This window comes from Dermacentor albipictus, chromosome 6, assembly GCF_038994185.2.
Source record: "Dermacentor albipictus isolate Rhodes 1998 colony chromosome 6, USDA_Dalb.pri_finalv2, whole genome shotgun sequence".
Classification (NCBI taxonomy): domain Eukaryota; kingdom Metazoa; phylum Arthropoda; class Arachnida; order Ixodida; family Ixodidae; genus Dermacentor; species Dermacentor albipictus.
Genome location: NC_091826.1, coordinates 23,867,626 through 23,887,836, shown reverse-complemented (window position 1 = coordinate 23,887,836; position 20,211 = coordinate 23,867,626). Strand labels below are relative to the sequence as shown.

The window sequence follows — 20,211 nt, the reverse complement described above, 5'->3', positions numbered from 1 at the left end:
CATTCCAAGAGCATGCATACTTTCAAGGAAATACAAAGAAGCTGTGCATTCAGTTGTATACGGATGAGTTTGAGGTTTGCGATCCCCTCGGAAGCAAACGGGGAAAACACAAAATAATGTCAGTGTATTATACGCTTCTAAATGGCCCACCAGAAACAAGGTCACAGCTTTCGTCAATTCATTTAGCTGTGCTAGCGAAGGAAAAATTTGTTGTGAAATATGGTTTAAAGCAAATTTTACAACCTCTTGTTAACGACATTGCACATCTTGAAACGACAGGCATTTTTATTAATGGGGAAGTTTGCACAGGCTCAGTTTTATTTGCCTGCGGAGACAACCTTTCTATGCATCGACTGGGAGGGTTCAGATGTAGTTTCAGCAAAGGCAGAATATGTCGCCACTGCATGGCTTTGAGCAGTGAAATTGGAAGAAAGCACAGACCGGCAGACTTTGTTGAAAGAACGCCAGCTGCCCACGATCGCCAAGTAAGCTTACTTCAAAGCGGGGTTAGCTGTCTCCCCATATATGGCGTAAGGAGTGAGTGTGCTGTTAAATTTTCAGGTTTTCATGCGACGCAGCACCTTCCCCCGGACCTCATGCATGATTTACTTGAAGGTGTAATTCCATTTTTGCTGAAGCACGTTCTCCTTTCTCTAGTGAAAAAAAGAATCATTACTTTAGAGTATTTGAACTCTTCAATTGTGGGCTACTGCTATGTTGAAAATGACAGGCGGAACAAACCTGAGCAGTTGTCAATGGCAATGTTGCAAGGCAGTATAAAAGGAAGTGCATCGCAACTATTTTGTTTATTTCGATACTTGCCATTCTACATAGGTACACAGATTCCAAAAGGAGTTGAAGAATGGGAGCTTTACATTTTGCTTCGAAAAATAGTTGATATTCTCATGAGCCGAAGAGTCACTATGGAAAATATCGCTTATGTAGACCGCCTCATCTCTTGCTTTTGCGTTGACTTCACGGAAGTTTTTCGAGATGTACCTATTCCATGTAAAATGCACTTTCTGATCCACTATCCAAAGTATATGGAAATGTATGGACCACTCATAAATGCATGGGCAATGAGATACGAAGCAAAACACCAGTATTTCAAGGATTTGGCCAGAAAGTTGAAGAACTTTAGAAACATTACATCGACCCTTGCAAGTCGCCATCAAGGTTATGAGATGTACCTGCAGTCTTGTGGCGATCATGGTGCAGCCTTTAGGACTGTAGGATGCAAAAGAATCATGTTTGAGGAGATGCCTTCACAGATAAAAACAATTCTCTCTTCGAAGAATATGAGGGAAGGAGAGGCATTTTCTCTTAAATCGTTATGCACTGGCGGTATATTGTACACAGTTGGTAGCGTTGTGGTCACCGATGTTAGTCCAGAGGAACCAGCTTTTGTTATGATTAAAAATATTTTTTCTGTGCAGAGGCATATTTTTGCTTTTGCTCAGAAGCTGGAGACAATAGAACACGACGAGCACTTTCATGCTTACGTTGTGAGGAAGTGTCCAGAGTGCATTGTCATCAAGAACTTGACTAGCCTTTCAATGGATGTGCTAACGATTCATAGTGTAGGAAATAGGACTCTTGTATGCCCACGCCATGCCCTTATATAGGTTGTTTAATTATGTGTAATATATTTTATTTATTATTAGCCTAAAATCTGCTCTTGGATAACCAAACATCCACGATGCTCTTTATGTATCAGTCCGGTACTGGTGCTCATTGTTTGTGGTATACAGTAATACATCTCTCCCTATGCTTTGTCGATTCCTATCAGTTTGTACACTTTTAAGACAGTCTACAGATTATGTTGATGCACTCTTACAAGCTCAGTATAGTCTTCTATTTGTTGTTACGTTTGTGATTTAAGGAACGACTCATTACTTTTAGCAATTTTCGCATTTAGAGTGCTTGTTTCTTTCTTATAGCTGTTCTTGCAATTTCGTTTGTTAGTGGTATAGCCAGTACATGCACAATAAAAGAGAATAATTAAATCAGGAACAAAACTCTAAATAATAAATTTTGTCTTGGTTCTTTGGCTTGTGTGTTACTAGAATGGTATACTACTGTCATTCTGTTAGCATGTCTATACTGTATATCTGGTGTATATTAGTCTGTTGCCGATGCCACTGCTTCACTATCTGAGTAAAAATGCAGCCATTTGCTGTGACAGCTGTGGATACATTTACGGCTTTGGTATTCTGATGTGTTCATTTTTGCACTGGACAGTAGTCCTGCATCATTCTGTATTATTTTTCTTTCTGCAGCTTCCCTGGAGGCATGCACTGTGACACTGCTTTTTTTAGTAATAGTGCGCCACACGTGATTCTCGATCCTGTGATTTAAATATTTTTAGTGCAGTGCAAGTGTCTGCACGCCCTCGGTATCCTTATTCAGAAAATGGGTTACTTGTGCACTGTTACATTTATTTTTGCCTGTATTTGTAGTTTTCATACATGCTTTCTGTCCAGAGTTTAATAAACATTTGTTTTATTGATGAACACTAGTTACGTTACACCACACCATATAACAGTTCGTATCCGCCACCAACCCAGATGCACACAATATCAGTAGAGCATTGGTTTGAGCCCGTTGGTAGGCTATTATTCAAAGAAATTTACGGCGCAAACCTGACGAGCCCCAAGAACACAATGTGTTCTTGGTCCCCGTTTTCTCTGCACGGTATTTTTTTAATTATGCTATTAGTATTCTATAAAGACTTCCCTTTCCCGGAGGTAATAGGTGAACTGTTTTGTGACTCTGCTCATGACTGTGATAGAAACAAAATGTTAAAACAGCACAATCAATGTGGATACAAGGATGCGTCATTAAGTACCTGTGTACAATGCTGCCACGATAAGTTGCATTTTTCATGCCGAATGTAACAGACAGCAAAAGTGAAAAAGAAACACCCTTGCAGTGTTTGGGTAATTCTTGAAGTAAATACACCCTTGCTGGCTGTAAATGGGTTGTTCTGGTAGGAAAAACACCCCACATGCCAAAAATTAATACACCCTAGGGTTATTTTCGCCATCGTAACACCCTTGTGGGGTGTTATGGGGAAAAGTTTTCACCCTTGAGGGTGTAAATTATTTTACTGTGTTCTCTGGCCGTGTGCCAGGCGAGTATAGTTCGAATTATCCGTGAGGGAACCTTCTCGCGTTCGAATTAACGGACTTCTTTATACATAGACTTCTATGGAGCTTGGCCGGACCAAATCGTACAGTTCGAATTATCCATAAATTCGAATTATTGAAGTTCGAATTAACGAGCTTTCACTGTAATTAGTTTTCTGAGCTGTCAACGAGTAAAAAACATCGCTTCAGGACGTCGAAAACGCTAGAATTGGTTTTGCGTTAAGTCTCCCCGCGCTTAATTAGGCATTTCGAGGTAGCAAATCTCTGCCTATCAAATATGATACGTTCAGCTTTCTGGAGTCGATCCGAGACCCTATACACCACGGGCGTCACCGGTCATCCTTATGTTGCCTCGGAACGTTAAACTCCACGATTCACTTCTGAGTTTAAGTCCAGCCCACATATAACGAACTTGATCGTCACGTGGCATTTGTTCGTTGTATCCAAAGTTCGTACTAAGTGGACCACCTATAATACGGGAAAAAAGAGCAAGCGAGACGAAATTTCACTTTATTTTTGAAAAAAGTCCGTGATGCATGTCTGCTTCTTCAAAGCTGATCGCATCACTGCCGTTTCTAATTTTTCCAGCGCGGTAATATGTTCATCGCCAAGGCCTCTGCTGAACACGAGTTCCTTAAGCGACGCGATGTAACCGATCGCGGTTGAAGCGTTCACAGCAACCGGCGGTAGAGCTGCATCCTCGTCATCGTCCTCGTCAGTCTCTGGGCAGTCAGGAAGGGCTCGCACTTCACGCACAATAGCTTCGTCAGTGCATGGCTCCGCAATGTCGGCGTCGTCATCAGCAGAAACGATATCGTCCCAGGCAACGTCAGGTCCGGCCAGCTGCGTGTCAACGACGCGTTGCCACAAGTCCTCGTGCGACCGGCCTTCCGGTGGGTGATCTATGGCGTCCTCGGTGCCTGGGCCCATAAAACCCGCCCTGCGGAAGCAATTTTCTATGCACTCCGCGGTGAGTTCCATCCATCCAAACACCGCCGGCTCGGTCAACGACAGGGGCCCGACAGCTTCGCGTTCGCTCTAACCGAGTGTTGAGGCCACAACAATTCGTTCTATGTGAGACACTGTGCCATTGCCCCAATATATATTTTGACGGTAGCACCGCCCTCGTTCGTACTAAGCGAGCGTTCGTTATATCTGCGGCTGTTATAAGTGGGCTGGACTACTTGGATACAAGTTTAGAGAATGCAAAGAATGGGAGGACTGGAATGGAAGGGAAGAAGGAATAACAAGGAAGGTCCCAGAGAAGAAGCCGGTACAACGGTGGTCATTGAGTATAAGAAACCGTTACCCCCTCCTCCCCCTTCCCCACCCTCGCAGTGGCGTGACCTACGGCGTGACAGGAGAGTGCGGGAAGCAGGGTGAGAATAAAGTGTGTGTGTGTGTGTGCGTGTGTGTGTGTGTGTGTGTGTGTGTGTGTGTGTGTGTGTGTGTGTGTGTGTGTGTGTGTGTGTGTGTGTGTGTGTGTGTGTGTGTGTGTGTGTGTGAGAGAGAGAGAGAGAGAGAGAGAGAGAGAGAGAGAGGGCTGTCTATGTTGAGCACGGGGCGACGTTTGAGGTTCGCTGCGGCGCCGTTGCCGGCAAGAGCCAGCTCAGTTCCAACCCATACACTTGGCGCGCAGCTGTGCTGTCAATTGAGCAGCTGTTCCTCGCGCTGACTCTTTGCTCGCTCGTTTATTTACGTCGCACCACGAGGTGCACTGGCATCGGACACGCGGAAGTGCAATGAAATACGGCCGTGCGCAAGTGAAAAAACACCCCCTCTCTCCTCCTCACCTCCCCCCTTCTCTCCGCCTTCATATTCTTTTTCGGTTCGGATTGCTGACAATGCAGTTGGTTCAGGAGTCAGAGTTCTTCGTTGTTTTGTTCTCTCTCTCTCTCTCTCTCTCTCTTGTTTTTTTTTTTTTTGCTTCGACGTGCACGCAAGAAGATACACTGTATAGCCATGTATATGAGCTAGTAACGTGAACACCTCGATAAAAGGGCTTCCGAAAATGGGGAGCAATCGAACGATCTCCCGCCCGATTCCGTCACGCCAGATTCACTTGCTCGATTCGCTCGAGCGACGTTTGGTTGAACGCGCACAGGAATTCTTTATCTCGCTCTGCCTGTTCGCTATAGTGTGCTCCCCTCTACAGTTGATGGGGAAACTACCGTAGAACAGCAGGCGAAGGATTCGCTCGGTGTAAGCGAGAAGGCGAAGCAGTTGTTGCGAAATGAAGCGCCGCTGAGTCGACGTATCGTTCAGTTGCAGCTGGAAATCCGCGATAAGTTCTTGACCCACCGTGGAAGGAAAGCGCTGTGTGACGCAACCCCTTTTATTCTGAAAACAAATTTCTTTCCCCTTTATTCTCCTTCTTTCGCACTCGCGCGCGACATTGTACGCGGTCTGAAAGTGTAGTAACTTACAGAACTTTCCAGGCTCCTTCAAGTCTGTGATGAGAACGAGATGAAATGCAAATAGCTGAACAAAAAGGAAGTTTCTTACGACACAATTTTATGTCTCGCGAAAGACAAAGAGAGAAATTAGCAACGCGATGATAATTCAGGTAACATCATACATTTGCGAAGTTTCTGCCTTTCCTCTTGCTGTTCCCCCCCCCCTCTTTCCTGGCTGAACTAAGATGAAAATTTGAGTGGAAGTATTGGAAGTGGAAGTATTGGAAGAATACTGGAAGTATTCATTGCGCGGTGACGTTGCGCGCAAAGTGAAAGTGGTAGCAAGGCTATCACGGTACTTGTTCTTCGGCTACAGTGTGTGCATACTAAAGGAAACATTTACCGCCAAGAAAGAAAGAAAAAAAAGAGGAAAGACACTAAGGAACATCGGCACTCGCGGGAATTCACACACGAGCGCTGTTTGACACATTTCTGTTTCTCTTTTCGCGCGGTGCTGCAACATCCACAGCTGCGCTTTAACCGTCGAGCGAGCATGGTCGAATTGAATAGGGTGGCCCGGTGTGTGCATGAAAGAACACTATACACATCCGCTACACGCGTAGGCCTACTTGACTGACGGCTTCTTTCAGGCGCGCCCTGAAGAGCACGCCCAGCAGTTTGAACCGGCATTGCGAACGTGCGGGCAATTCGAAGGCATGCGTCAGACACTCCCGCTGTGTGTGTGCCTCGTTCACAGACGATGCGTCACACCTATGCCATGCCTATGCATCGGAGAGCTCGCCGGCCCGGGAAGGGCGCTTCCGGTAGCGCGGATGAAAACGCCGTCCGCTGTACGGATTCGGAACTTCCGCCGCACGCGACCGTTGCGATTCCGTGGTGTTCCATTTCTTTAACCTTTCTCTTTCTTTTTTTGTTTTATTACTCGGTCCTCGGAAATGCTGTCACTATCTGCGCGCCGGCAGAAGGGGGAAAGCTTCGCGGAAGTGATGTCTGTCTTGTCACATGGCGACAGCACGAAGACTGTATAGGAATGCTCGGAGCTGTGAGGGTGCCTCATCGCAAAGCGTGCCGCGTTAGACGCGTTGTTCGGCGTTTACTCAAGAACGTGAAACAGCCCGATGGGAAGACGCGCGGCATGGTCATCGCGTGCGAACTTCTTATTTGTTAATTTGCATTTCATTACTCGCGTTACCGCAACGTGTGTGCCGTTGTAAGAGTCGCCTGCGCTTGTACACTGGTATGCGCAGCTACGGGTCCCTATCTCTCCGTCCGCCTCTGTCTCTGTCCGTCTCTGTCTGCCTGTCTCTGTCCGTCCTCCCCATTCCAACTTTTTTATGCGAAGCATACTAGCCGCACAACCACGCTCTTCCTTGCTGCGCCGCGCGCGGCCGCGTAGCTATACCATATGACGTCATAACAGCTGCAAAAGCGGAGGCTCAGCTCGTGCGCTCGCTTGCGGCCGCGTAGCTACACAGCCGGGTCTCAGCTCGTGCGCTCGCCTGCATGAGTTGTTTCTTCGTCTAGCCGAACCAAATATAGCCAAGCAACAGCAGTTCACCGGGCTAAACAGTGGTTCAAAAACTAAAATAAAGGTTAGTTAGTATGCTTCGCATCCTGGGCTTAACCTTAGCTAAGCAACAGCCATTTTTTTCACCGCTTAACCCCCCACCACCTGCGTATGGGAGCAAATCATACGTGCGTCTGACTCGCGTAACTTTCAGCAGCACAGGGGCAGCAGTAGCAGCAGGCGAAGTTAAGGACACATGGATCCTCTTCTTATGTTCGCTTACGTCGAAGCGGTCAACAATGAGCCAGCTCCTCCAAACTAAACGATACATCTGATTTCTCCGCTTTTTAACGCGACAGCGTTAAGGAGCTCGTGTCGCAGAAAAGCCGGTGTCATCGGTGTCGGCGGCGTTGGCCGTGAGCGATAAATCCCAGCAGGCACTTCATGAATGAAAAAAATGGCTGTGGCTTAGGTAAGGTTAAGCCCAGGATGCGAAGCATACTAGCCTTTATTTTAGTTGTTGAACCACTGTTTAGCCTGGTGAACTGCTGTTGCTTGGCTATATTTGGTTCGGCTAGACGAAGAAACAACTCATGCATTACTTCTTCGCCTTCAAGAGTGGAACGCGACAGCGTTCCCGTCGACCCGCCAAGGGGTGTAAGACAATGGGCTACAGGGCAGCGACTACGCGCCCCGCATTGGACGCGGTGAGCGTCGAGCAAAGCAGCGTTCGGCGCGGCAACGAAATGTGCGCCTGAGCAAGAGACGCACGCCTTAGAAACAGCGCGTTTCTAAGGCAACACCGCATTCACTAGAGGCGCTTTTGTACCGCTTTGAAGCGTTGTACTCGTGGCTCAGTGGTAGCGTCTCCGTCCCACACTCCGGAGACCCTGGTTCGATTCCCACCCAGCCCGTCTTGCAAGAGTTGAGCCAAAGCCACTTCTCCTCTGTCGTGACGTCACGGTGTCACGTGATTTCATGGTCACCGCCGCGCCTGAGGAGCTGGGTTGAGCCCTCGTAATATGCTTCGCATAAAACAACTTGCAAGATGGGCTGGGTGGGAATTTAACCAGGGTCTCCGGAGTGTGAGACGGAGGCGCTACCACTGAGCCACGAGTACGATGCTTCAAAGCGGTACAAAAGCGCCTCTAGTGAATGCGGTGTTGCCTTAGAAACGAGCTGTTTCTAAGGCTCAGGCGTGCGTCTCTTGCTTAGGCGCACATTTCGTTGCCGCGCCGAACGCTGCGTTGCTCGACGCTCACCGCGTCCAATGCGGGGCGCGTAGCCGCTGCGCCGTAGCCCATTGTCTTACACCCCTTGGCGGGTCGACGGGAACGCTGTCGCGTTCCACTCTTGAAGGCGAAGCTTAAGCGTCCTCCAGTTTTCTCTTGTCTTTCCTCTGATACGGGAAAAGAGTTGCGCCGATCAACGAATTCACCGCGCTGCCAGAAAACCATTCGCATTACGTGCGCTCATTCGCGCACGTAATGCGGCCAAGCTACTCGGACGCTCCTGCCTCCGAAGTCTGGGATGTGCTCATTGTAATTCTGCGTGTGTTGCAAGCTATTACGGAATTATTGCGAGCACGTAGTGGCAGATAAGCCAAGCAATCCGCCAATGCTGCATCATAGCAAAAAGGTAACGTAATTACTATACGACCGTTCCACGTACCACTCGATATGTTGTAATTCTGTACGTCTGAAAATGTTCGATGCTCATAACTCCGCCTACAAGGCTCGTAACATCCGCGCACAATGGCGCGTCCAACCGTTAGGCCTACTTAAACCTGCGTGAATATCAGTATATTAATGTATATATATCGTGCACTACTTCTTTAACGCAAATTTCCATGGTCTGACATTGCAACTGAGCTTTATTGTTGCTTTCTACATATCAATCATCGCTAAGTGCCTTGTATCGGACAAAGAAACCACCGTGTTGTTATCAGACGGGGCTGGCAAACCTTGGATTCAATGTATTCTTAGCTAAGTTTTCGCGACGTATTCGCATCGTAACGTCTAGATGTTTAGTCGCTGGCTATACTTGGCGCCTATTCAATATATGGAAATGTCAGTAAGCAACATAAGTAGCAAGCGAATGCACATTGCAAAGAATTACCGAGAACAACAGAAAAGTACAACAGTAGCATCTCGGCATTGGATAGCCGAAATAGCACGCACGTGCAAAAATCTAACACAAGAAATGCTTATATTGTAAGATAAGTAACAGTGATATAGAAAAGAAGATACGTCGAAGAAATACAATTTTATAGCTAAGTAATTAAGGAGCAGAAGGCCAAATGACGGCCTGACGATATCTGCCCTCCATCTCCGTTACGTACTCGTTGGTCGTGGAGCTTACGTGCGCAGAGTTGTAAACGCAAGAAATGGTAACCGCAAAAAAAGAAAAAGGAAAATTACGCATGCTTATCGTTAATACGCTCACTAATCTGGTCGGGAGGCATCTTGCTTCCCGGCCAGACGGGCTTCCGTTAGAACCACGACTCCATTAACCTAAACCGGGCGTAAGGCCAACCCGCGACGCACGTCCTTCATTACGTTGTGAACGAGGCTCCCGTGAGGTGGCTATGGTGTTGGGCTGCTGAGCACAAGGTCGCGGGATCGTATCCCGGCCACGGCGGCCGCATTTCGATGGGGGCGAAATGCGAAAACACCCGTGTACTTAGATTTAGGTGCACGTTAAAAGAATCCCAGGTGGTCGAAATTTCCGGAGTCCCCCACTAAGGCGTGCCTCATAATCAGAAAGTGGTTTTGGCACGTAAAACCCCATAATTTAATTTTTGAGGCTCCCGTGAGGGTCCCTTTGTTCGCACTCAACTCAACGCTGGAAAGGTGCTCTGCACTTTCGACTCCGCGCAAAAGGAGTGCACCGGTTCCGGTGCAAACGAAGGGTAGAGACCCACCAGCGGTGTTGCGCATTGTCGGCTGTGTCGAGTTGTTACGTCAGACTCGCCGTAAACAGCTGTCGATGTACGAGGGCGAATCAGTAAGTATTTGCCCCTATTTCTTTTTATTAGACAAAATAAGGTACATGCAGGTAATCACGAATGTACGTAACAGTTTACGTACCTTACACAATTTTGAAAAAAATTATTTTACACCATTTAGTTTCCACATGGGTTTAGACGTTTGTTCAATCGCAGCACTGATAGTGAGATGCCCCTGTGCCACGTATTTGCCCCTATTTTTTTTATTAGCCAGAATAAGGTGCATACAGACAATTACAAATGTACGTAAAAGTTTACGTACCTTACACAATTTTTAAAAAATTTATTTTACACCATTTAGTTTCCACATCGGTTTAGACGTTTGTTCAATCGCGGCACTGATATTGAGATGTCCCAGTGCCACGTTGTCGTCAGCAAGCGACGCACGAGGCCTCCTCGAACGCTCGTTGCCATGGGAGACTTCGCGGTCTTTTGCGAACTCGCAACACCACCACGCCACACTTTTCAAAGCCAGACACTTTTTCCCCATACGTGGGCTGCATTTCCCCGTGGATTTCCGTGGGCCTTCGTCCCTTGCTCCATAGAAAACGAATCACACTTGGTTGCTCGTACGCCGTGGACGTCTCAAGCACAGCCGCCATCTTGAAAAACTGACAGCAGCGCCGTGCCACGGACCTACCGGGAGTTAAGGCCGGGACGGTGCAAGAAGAGTCCACCGCTGGGAATGGATATATTGACTTGGCATTTACAAGCGTAACTTGGCTAAAACAAGTAGGGGCAACGACTTCCTGATTCGCCCTCGTACATATTGCGTAGATAAAGTCTAATCTTCAAGCACAAGCGTCTATGGCGTCCCATTTGTGACGCAAGAGGAGAAACGATGCAGTTGAACAAATGTTTCCGTGCATACCACGAAGCCGGTCGTGGTGCATACCAAGTAGACTGGTCGCGCCAGCTTGGAGTACTGTGCCGCAGGGAGGAAAACGGAAACTTTATTTGTAATGCCGTACTTTTTGCACAAATGAAAAGTGAATAAAACAAAAGTAACGATAATGACAGCCTCACATCACACTCGAAACATTAGTCTCGCGCTTGCTCATCTCTGAAAATCGTACCAATTTTCTGTAAACTCTGTCACTTGCTGTATTGCCGTAGCCAAAGCAATCAACCGATACCATGTCGTATACAATGGCGTAATGGGGGTGGGATAAACTAAATAAAGGAACAGATATACAGTCGAACTCGGATATATCGAACCCACATATAACGAATTATTCTGCATAACGAAACTCAGTAAAATTCCCACGAAATTTTTTGTGTAAAGGTTTTATTTTATACATGGAATTACCTATGTAACGAACTTTTTTGTGATCCTTCGGGTTTGATGTATCCGAGTTCGACTGTAGTTACGAAATGAGTCCCCCCCCCCTTTTTTTTTGCGAATTGCGGTATAGAACAATCATTCAAGACAGCGCGAAGATGGGGGCGAAGCCATTGCAATAAAAAAAAAAGGGACTGAGAGTGTTGAGCTGCGCCCTACAGCACACTGGACTGCACGTGTGAGCGCCCCGTTTCGTTGCTGATAGCGTTATCTTGTCAGACCACGTTTGTGCAAAACAAAGTTATATCAACGTTCGGAGGTAGCTCCAGACCGAGAGGCCTGCTCCCCTCGGAAACGGAGACCTCGAAAGAAATAAACACGGCGGTCAAGTTTCTGGAGAGGAGAGATAACGCCTCTCCGACTCGCATTTTGTCTTTTGCGCTTCCCTGTCTCGTTTTCCTGGCGGGGGAACGCGACGCAATTAACCGGAGAACAAAAGGACGCCGAGCGTCAACGCTAAAGCGGTGGCAGGGCCTAAACAATCAGCAGCGCGAACCGGCAGACTGGGTACCGCGTTTTCACCTATGCAAGTCCCACGTGCCAAGGCCGCAGGTGCGAAAGGCAGCATTCGTGAAACCTATCGGACAGAGTATGCCCAGAGGTCGCTGTCTCAGGCTCCACGAGAAGCTCTCGGAGGAACGAGCGCTGAATATCTGTAAAGCAAAAAGGAAAGGCGTTGAAGGTTAATTCAAGTGTTTTGTGCTGTCATACGGTGCTTCTCCTCAAACGGATGCTTCAATGTTCAAGTCAACACACCTGCGATTGTGAAATGCGGGGATAAGTCAGATACCAGTTGTAGGAAATACCGAGGACCGATGATACGAACGGAATGCGTACATTTGGTTCCCGTTGCCTTCGAGTGGATCAGTCCAGACAAGTGAAGTTCGATGTTTCCTAAAGTATGAACGTGTCACGTACTTCGACGTCGCAAATACAACTTCATACGAATGGCAGCAATAATTGTAATACGGCAACGTCCGTACCCTGACGGCAACAGCTGCTGCCTTTGGTAAACAAAGGGTTGAGGTGAGTCCATCGATGTAGCGCGTAAATCTGGCTGGATCTCATTGGGCGCTTAGTTCGAGCACACTAGTTCGACTAATCTAAACACGTTATCTAATAGTGCGTTTGACTGTAAATATAACATGTTTGTTTACATGTTACCAGTGAGTTGCGCAGTAGCTTTTATGAGTTTTCTTCTACGTCAGTCCATTGGCCAATGTAGTTTATTCACACATCGATTTGCACTGCCTATGAAATAAACAAGACAAGTGATCCTTAACAAGCCAGGTATTTTTCTTACAGTATATTTTTTTTTTTGCCCCCGACAACAAGCTTGCTGATTGCTGTTCGTTAAACCTCATGGTGCGCTTCATACTGCGCTTGTGCCGACAATAAATGTTTATTTTTCAATGTAAATGACCTACCAGTTGGGCGGCGTCTTGTCTATCTTGCCCATGCCGTATCCTGCTTCATTAAATTTTTTTTGGCATAATAAACTAACTCATGCTAACTCATGCAACAACATCAACACGACCTGTTATGTGATGATGTGCCGCACACGAGTTTTGCGGTATCAGCTGTCATTGCTTGTCAACCTATAAATTCCTGGTATGACAGATGATGACTTATTACGTCGTGTTGTTGGGCTTGACTTCATGCACAACACGAGCCGTATAGCGCACACATAATACACAACAAACGTTAGGCCTCGAGGCAAGTATACAACGCAATGAACCATAAAAAGAAATCCGTCACTTAGGGAAATGCAGCGGGAACAATGATTTCGTTCTGTTCGGACAAATGCGGTACACACTGACCTTGGCGTGGACACAAATCCCACGACAATGGAGGCAAGCGCTGTAGAGTCCGACTTTCGCCTCCTGCCTGCCTAATGTCTAACCGGTGAACAATAGAGCAGGGGGTGGTCCCTGAGGTGCAAGTTCGTAGTCGTTGGCACAGCGAAACGCAAGCAGGAAAACTCCACTCTTAACGATGCCAGCGGAAAACTACACAGCGCGGGCGCTTGGGCTTTTATATTAGTTAATAAAACACGCATGCTCCGACCGCCGCTGCTTGTCTCATCAAATTATAAGGTTTCTCAGACATGGCACGGTGCTCACTGATACTCTTGCACACGTAATGTATTGCTACGGACCATTATTTACGATGACGAAGAGGCCAGTAGTGTAACGATCACGACGATTATAGGCTAGCGCGGGCTGTTGCCTCTTGGCCAAGTGCGGCGTGTCTGTTTGTAAATATAACCGTACGCGTATAGCTTCTCGTCTGCGTCTTCCTACGTAACATGTTTGGTGGAGGTGGACGTTCCCTGTACCTCGTCACGGAGCTTGGCAGTGGACAATATGGAAAAGATATACGAAACGTAGTACGCGTACGTGACATACGCACATAAAATACCGTAAACATATAACACAAACACGTGCACAACATGCAATCTTCTTCACAACAATATAAACGCGTTACAATGAAGCTGCCTGTACAGCAGTGCGAACGAAACAGCGCTAGCACTTAACACAGACAGCTATAGGCAGATGGGAGTGATGGTACAAATAAAACACTAAAATGAACAAGGTGCTTTCTTTTTTTCTTTAATGTTCGTATGGTCTATGTAGACACGCTGATATCGCCTAACTACTCGTAAATGCCACTGTCTTCAAGGAATGTTTTTTTTAAGCTGTTAGAGAGCACTGTTGCATCGGATTGGTTCGCACCACGGTCCATATGGTTAAGCCGAATCGTCTCCCATCGAATGCCGTCAGTGATGATTTCAGTCTTGTCTTGTCATTCCGTGAGGACATTCCAAAGATGACGAAATGGGCCGTCGTTCCCAGTTCTCAATGCACTGGAATATGCACGAGACATGCCGACAGATGGAAAACGTGTCAAACATCCTGAAAACTCGTTTGAGCTCATCTGTCGGTATACTAACGTATTTTGCAAACAAACAAACGAACAAATTAACGTAGAAACCCTCGAAAAATGAATGAACCAACAAGTAGCTGGGCCTCCCGCCCCCGTGCGCTCGGTGGGCAGCATTGGCAGCTTTCGCTCCAAACGTGCGTTTGGACCCTTCGCTACATCCTAGGTCTTCAACTTGTGACAAAATTCGACGGTAACGTACAAAAGTGGGTGCATAAATGGAGCAAAATGGAGCTTCTCGCGTCAATTTTCGTTATTATAACTATGTTCGTTCACTACCCCAATCGTGCGCTTTCTGTAGTAATAGCCAGCTGTGTTAGTCACTACAACCAGCCCGCATTAGGTCTTCGAGGTACACATGTACGAACGCGTGTAAAACAAACCAAGGATAGACATTACTTCAACATAGACAAACTCCAACCAAATGAACACGATGTCGGGCCACAGTTTTCGAGATTCTAACAGATAGGTACTAAATCTCCATATAGTTTGCTCAATCGCAGCATTTAAGAGAACGGGGCTTGGCACATCTCGTCGAAACAAGTGTGGACGGCTTCATTAGTCATCCCCGAGCAAGTGCTCGCCGTCGCTGACAGTTCCACGATGAGCCGTTTCCTTCAGTCTGAGGTTCATCCGGTCGCCGATTCCACAGCGCGGTGCATTTGGTTTCCCCCGAAGAGCTGGGCGAGACGTTTCAGTCATCGGACAGGTACTGTCATTGCTGGGTTTGGATAACCAACGTGATTCAGTTCCTCAGTTGAAAAGGTTTTCTGCTCTTCGAGCCGGCCTTAGCATTTCCGCCTGCACTTTGCAGCGTAGCTTCAATACCATAGAGCAGCGCGTGCTTGTGATGGTGGAGCAACTTCTCGCAGACAGGCTTCTTTAAATACGGAAACCGTGACATCACGGCAGTGGTCTGACTGTCCACATTGTCACGGAGGACGGTCACATGTAGGCGACGACGATCGCCGCGTTCACGTTTTGTGTTGTTGGCGGTCGAAAGCAACCATCGACCTCAAAACCATAAAATTAAATAGCCCCTCTTGGAAGTATGTTATTATGGCGTATAAAGAAAGCTTGTTAATAGGGATTGGTAGGAAGTCAACAGAAAATATATGAACATTTTTCTTTTGAAAGAATGTTAATATGGTGTATAAAGAAAGCTTGTTAATAGGGGATTGGTAGGAAGTCAACAGAAGATACATAAACATTTCTCTTTTGAAAGTATGTTACCAGGGTGTATAAAGACAAATGTTCATAGGAAATCGGTAGGAAGTTTAAAGACATCCTATGAACATGTTTCTATTGGAAGTTGGTGGCCAATTGTTTCTAGGATGTTACCAGAGCGTTGTTAGGATGTATAAAGACAGCTGGTAGGATTTCAATTGACTGTTGGTAGGTTCTAGTAACAAAAGTCTAAAGAGTGTCTAAAAAATTATGCTAGAAATTTGGGCGCTAGAATATTGGGCACTAGAATGAAAGCTAACAGGCGCGTTTTGGCTCCCGATTCTGAGCGGACGACGCCTCACGCTGGTAGACGCGCGGCGTCGTTGTGCTAATTCATTCATGGGTTCGCGCTCGTGATTGGCTGACGACACTCGAGCCGCATATGAGCAGTTCCCGAAGCCACAGTGTATGAATTATAATTATAGTTAGAAGGGCGTGTGCAAAAGCAGAGAAGGAAGGAAATGCAGCAACGTCAACTACGCGCACATCGCGTTTTCGGTGCAGTGATGGCGGTAAGATCTTGATGAGGGCTAGTTGGTTCATACTTAGAACTGAGGTGAAACAGCGCTTGTCTGTGGTATTTGTTTCCTTGTGTCCTCGTCTTTTTCGCGCTGTTTCACCTCAGTTCTAAGTGATGGCGGGAACGCACGATGTATACATCATCGGCGACATTTGTTGCCAACGTGTCATGAACTTACTTGGCGCTCTTTGGACAGACCGGGTCCCTGCGCGATTAAATCGCCCACGTGATCATCACCATGTCATACGTAGCAATAAACGAATCAATTGGTCAACCGATGCGTGGGAAGAATTTGCTGACTAAAGCTACACTGGCTATCGCTAACAGTCAATCAAGAATATTATCAAGTATGTTGACGCCTAATAATACATCTCTGAACAGCCTTCTCAACCACCCTACGCATGAGTCGTGTAAGTAGTAGTGTGCGCCCTACAAGAACACGTCACTTGCGCATCAGCTTCGTTATTCACTCGGATGTAGTAGCCTCGTCTTCAAAGTTCGGTTGAGCTGCACCGAGCGGGACGGCCGCGTTTCGCGGCGTTATGCAGCTGCTGCTGCTGCTGCTTCTCAGACGCGAAGCTGCTTCCTCCTTCTTCGTAACAAGCAGAAAGGACAAACCAGGAAAGTGCGCCGGTGCGTACACGCGCAATCAATTTCTCCATCGCGAGATGTCGTGTCGTGCGTTACAAATCGCTGTGTCGTAGACTGCGCGCTTTATTTCTTTCCGCGTATCACTGGCGCGCCACAGTACACGGTTTAGTGCGGTGCAGTGTTAAGGAAGGCGGCTTTCTACTTCCTCAGCAGTGCTTACTTCTCGCATTAGGGATAACATTAAATTAAGCTAATTAAATTGAATTTAACACGTGCCGTAGCCGTGGTATAATTATAAGGTACGCCGTATTGGGGGTGGGGGTTCCTTAACGCGCTTCTAATGCGTGGCACAAGGGCGTTTGGTTAGTATATGGCCACGGCCCGGCGGCCGCATTTCGATGGGGGCGAAATGCGAAAACACCCGTGTACTTAGATTTAGGTGCACGTTAAGGAACCCCAGGTGGTCGAAATTTCCGTAGTCCCCCACTACGGCGTGCCTCATAATCAGAAAGTGGTTTTGGCACGTAAAACCCCACAATTCAGTGAACGCTACACTGATTCGCAATAGCTTGCCGCCCTTTGTGGCAACTCAATGGCTGTGGTTTGTTTCGCTGCTTAGTACGATGTAGTGGGTTCGACTCCCGCACAACTGTGGCGGGGGAAATTAAAAACAAAACATGTGCATTGAGCAACGAGTGTACGTCGGAAAGAATCCTAGGTGGTCAGAATTAATCCGAAGGCGACTTGCAGCTTTTTCTAATGTGTTGTTTTGGGTCGTGAAATTCTACCGGTGGACCAGCTAGCCAACCAGCCAGACAGACAGCCAACTGACCTCTCAACTACTAAATCTACCAAGAAAGGTACAATTCAACATACTTCTTATTCTACCAATCAAGCTAACAACAAAAGCAAAAGTCGGACATCCTCCGAATCAATCGAACGTCTTCCGGATCAATCGAACGTCTTCCGGATCACTCGAACGTCTTCTGGATCACTCGAACGTCTTCTGGATCACTCGAACGTCTTCTGGATCACTCGAACGTCCTCCGAATCACTCGAACGTCCTCCGAATCACTCCGACGCCCTCCGAATCACTCCGACGCCCTCCGAATCACTCCGACGCCCTCCGAATCACTCCGACGCCCTCCGAATCACTCCGACCTCCGAATCACTCCGACGCCCTCCGAATCACTCCGACGCCCTCCGAATCACTCCGACGCCCTACGAATCAGTCGGAGGCCCTACGAATCAGTCGGACGCCCTACGAATCAGTCGAACGTTCTCCGAATCAGTCGAACGTTCTCCGAATCAGTCGAACGTTCTCCGAATCAGTCGAACGTTCTCCGAATCAGTCGAACGTTCTCCGAATCAGTCGAACGTTCTCCGAATCAGTCGAACGTTCTCCGAATCAGTCGAACGTTCTCCGAATCAGTCGAACGTTCTCCGAATCAGTCGAACGATCTCCGCATCAGTCGAGCATTCTCCGAATCAACCAAACAATCGAAAATCCATCGAATCAACCAAACGCCTACTCAAACAATAAAAAATTACTGAAATAAATAACACAATCAGTCGGTCGGTGAGTGAGCGAGCGAGCTGGCCGGTCTGTAGTTTACTTGGCGCGTAGTCGGTAGGTCACCTCTGAAAGAGTTGGAGCGAAGAATCGCGTGTCTCGCTTCGGCGCTGACGAAAGAGTCGCGTGCGCGTGTACGCGGGCGGCGTCCGCGTTTGTTGTGGCCTCGCGAATGCGTCCCGTGCAACCGTTGGCGAGAGGCGATGTGCGCAACACGCTGGGGCGTTATGCGCGCACTGCACCCGTTGGGAGCTGTTCTTGTTTTTGCTGCCAGCTTCCTCGACTCCTGAAAGTGCGTACGAATGGCGAGAGTGGTCAGGCACGTGCGGTCGATATGGTAAATAAGACGGCAGAAAAGCAACATATTGTCCCGTCCCTTGCTTTTTCCTTCAAGTGTTGCTTCACTGGAAAGCTCGACGCCAAGATGACCTCCAGTATCGCTGACATGGCGTGTACTGCAAACTTCTTCGAAATGATACTGCCTGGTTACGGTTGATGATTGTTAGCGAAACATGGCAGCAGCAGAAATGCGTTTGTGGGCGTTCTTTTTTCGACAAAAGCCTCTCGCGCAACGACTATACTGGGAACGCACGCGAGACCTCTTTCGATCAGATTTAGTTCTTCAAAAAGTGGGGGGGGGGGGGCGCAGTAAGTTTCAAACATCCCACAGAAACCACGAGAACAAATAGAGTAGACGAGATAGTATTTGGGCGTTCGTGTTCGCGTGTGAATCGTGTTCCTCGAGATAGTTTTTATTTTTTCTTGTGTAACGATCCTAGGTTTTTGGAATTGCCGGCTCTGACGTAGCCTGCCTTCCCATGTTGCTACATCTAAAGAAAGAAAGGCGAAAGGAAACAAACAGCATGAGGGTTGCACACTCAACTATTGGTAAAGAAATGGAAAGTCAGGAAGCGTTTGCGTATGAAGCGCTTGGTTCGGAGTTATCACCAGGAACTCGTTTTGTGACGAGAGGTGTGTGTGTCTGTGTGCGTGTGAGCGCACACTCGCATGTGAACACGGAGAACTTCTGCACTGAGGAGCTGAAACGTTTTAACTAGGCCCACGTACCGTTTGTTATTGGGGGACGGGGATGAAAGGGGGTGAGAGTGATCCCTGCTAAAGCCCCTTAAACTTCGTAAAGTACTGCCACGCTTTGAAGAATGGCGCCTCCTCCTCGCGCGCTCTGGCCGGGGCCGACGCCGCGTCGCTATTGGCCTAATAGCATCACGTGGACCCTCGCACCGTGCATCAGCGCCATTTTTGCTCGAGAAGCGTCTACGGAGTGGCGAGGAGCGCATGATGGCGCCGTTCCTACGCTCGAGCAGTGTAGGCGGCGCCACGGTCGAGGAGGAAGCGTGAAAGAGAGGAGAAACGAGGAGGAGGGGAGGCGGAGGAGGAGAGTGTCGCTACTTTACGAAGTTTAAGGGGTTTTAATCCCTGCCCGTCGTGGTTGCTTAGTGGCTATGGTGTTGCGCTGCTAAGCAGGAGGTCGCGGGATCGAATCCGGGCCACGGCGGCCGCATTTCGATGGTGGCGAATACACTTTGCACCACTATGAAAAGGAACAGTTACTATGTGTTATAACAGCGATTCTTACAAACCTGCGGGTCAGAAGTTCAGAATTTCACCCGCTGCTATTATTTTTCTTGGGGGGGGGGGCGGAGTTGTCATGCTAAGAAATCGCACTCATGGAAAGTTTACTTCAGTGCAAGAGTAAGAATAACTACCAGATCTAAGAAGCAAATCGGGTACGTGTTCAGGTTTACATTGGCGTCATCACCATCATCATCAGCCTACTTTTATGTCCGTTGCAGGACGGCCTCTCCCAGCGGCTTCGTTATCCCCTGCCATGCGCTAGCTGATTCCAATTTGAACCTGCACGTTTCCTAATTTCGTCACCCCACCCAATTTCCTGCCGTCCTCGACTGCGCTTTC

At 47.7% G+C, this 20,211-nt stretch overlaps 1 protein-coding gene across 3 annotated transcripts in view; it reads left to right on the top strand.

Moving 5' to 3' along the window:
* Nucleotides 1–20,211, top strand: part of LOC139060893 (monoglyceride lipase-like) — a 105,828-nt gene that overhangs the window by 54,708 nt on the left and 30,909 nt on the right. The gene's annotated exons all lie outside the window — the stretch shown is intronic.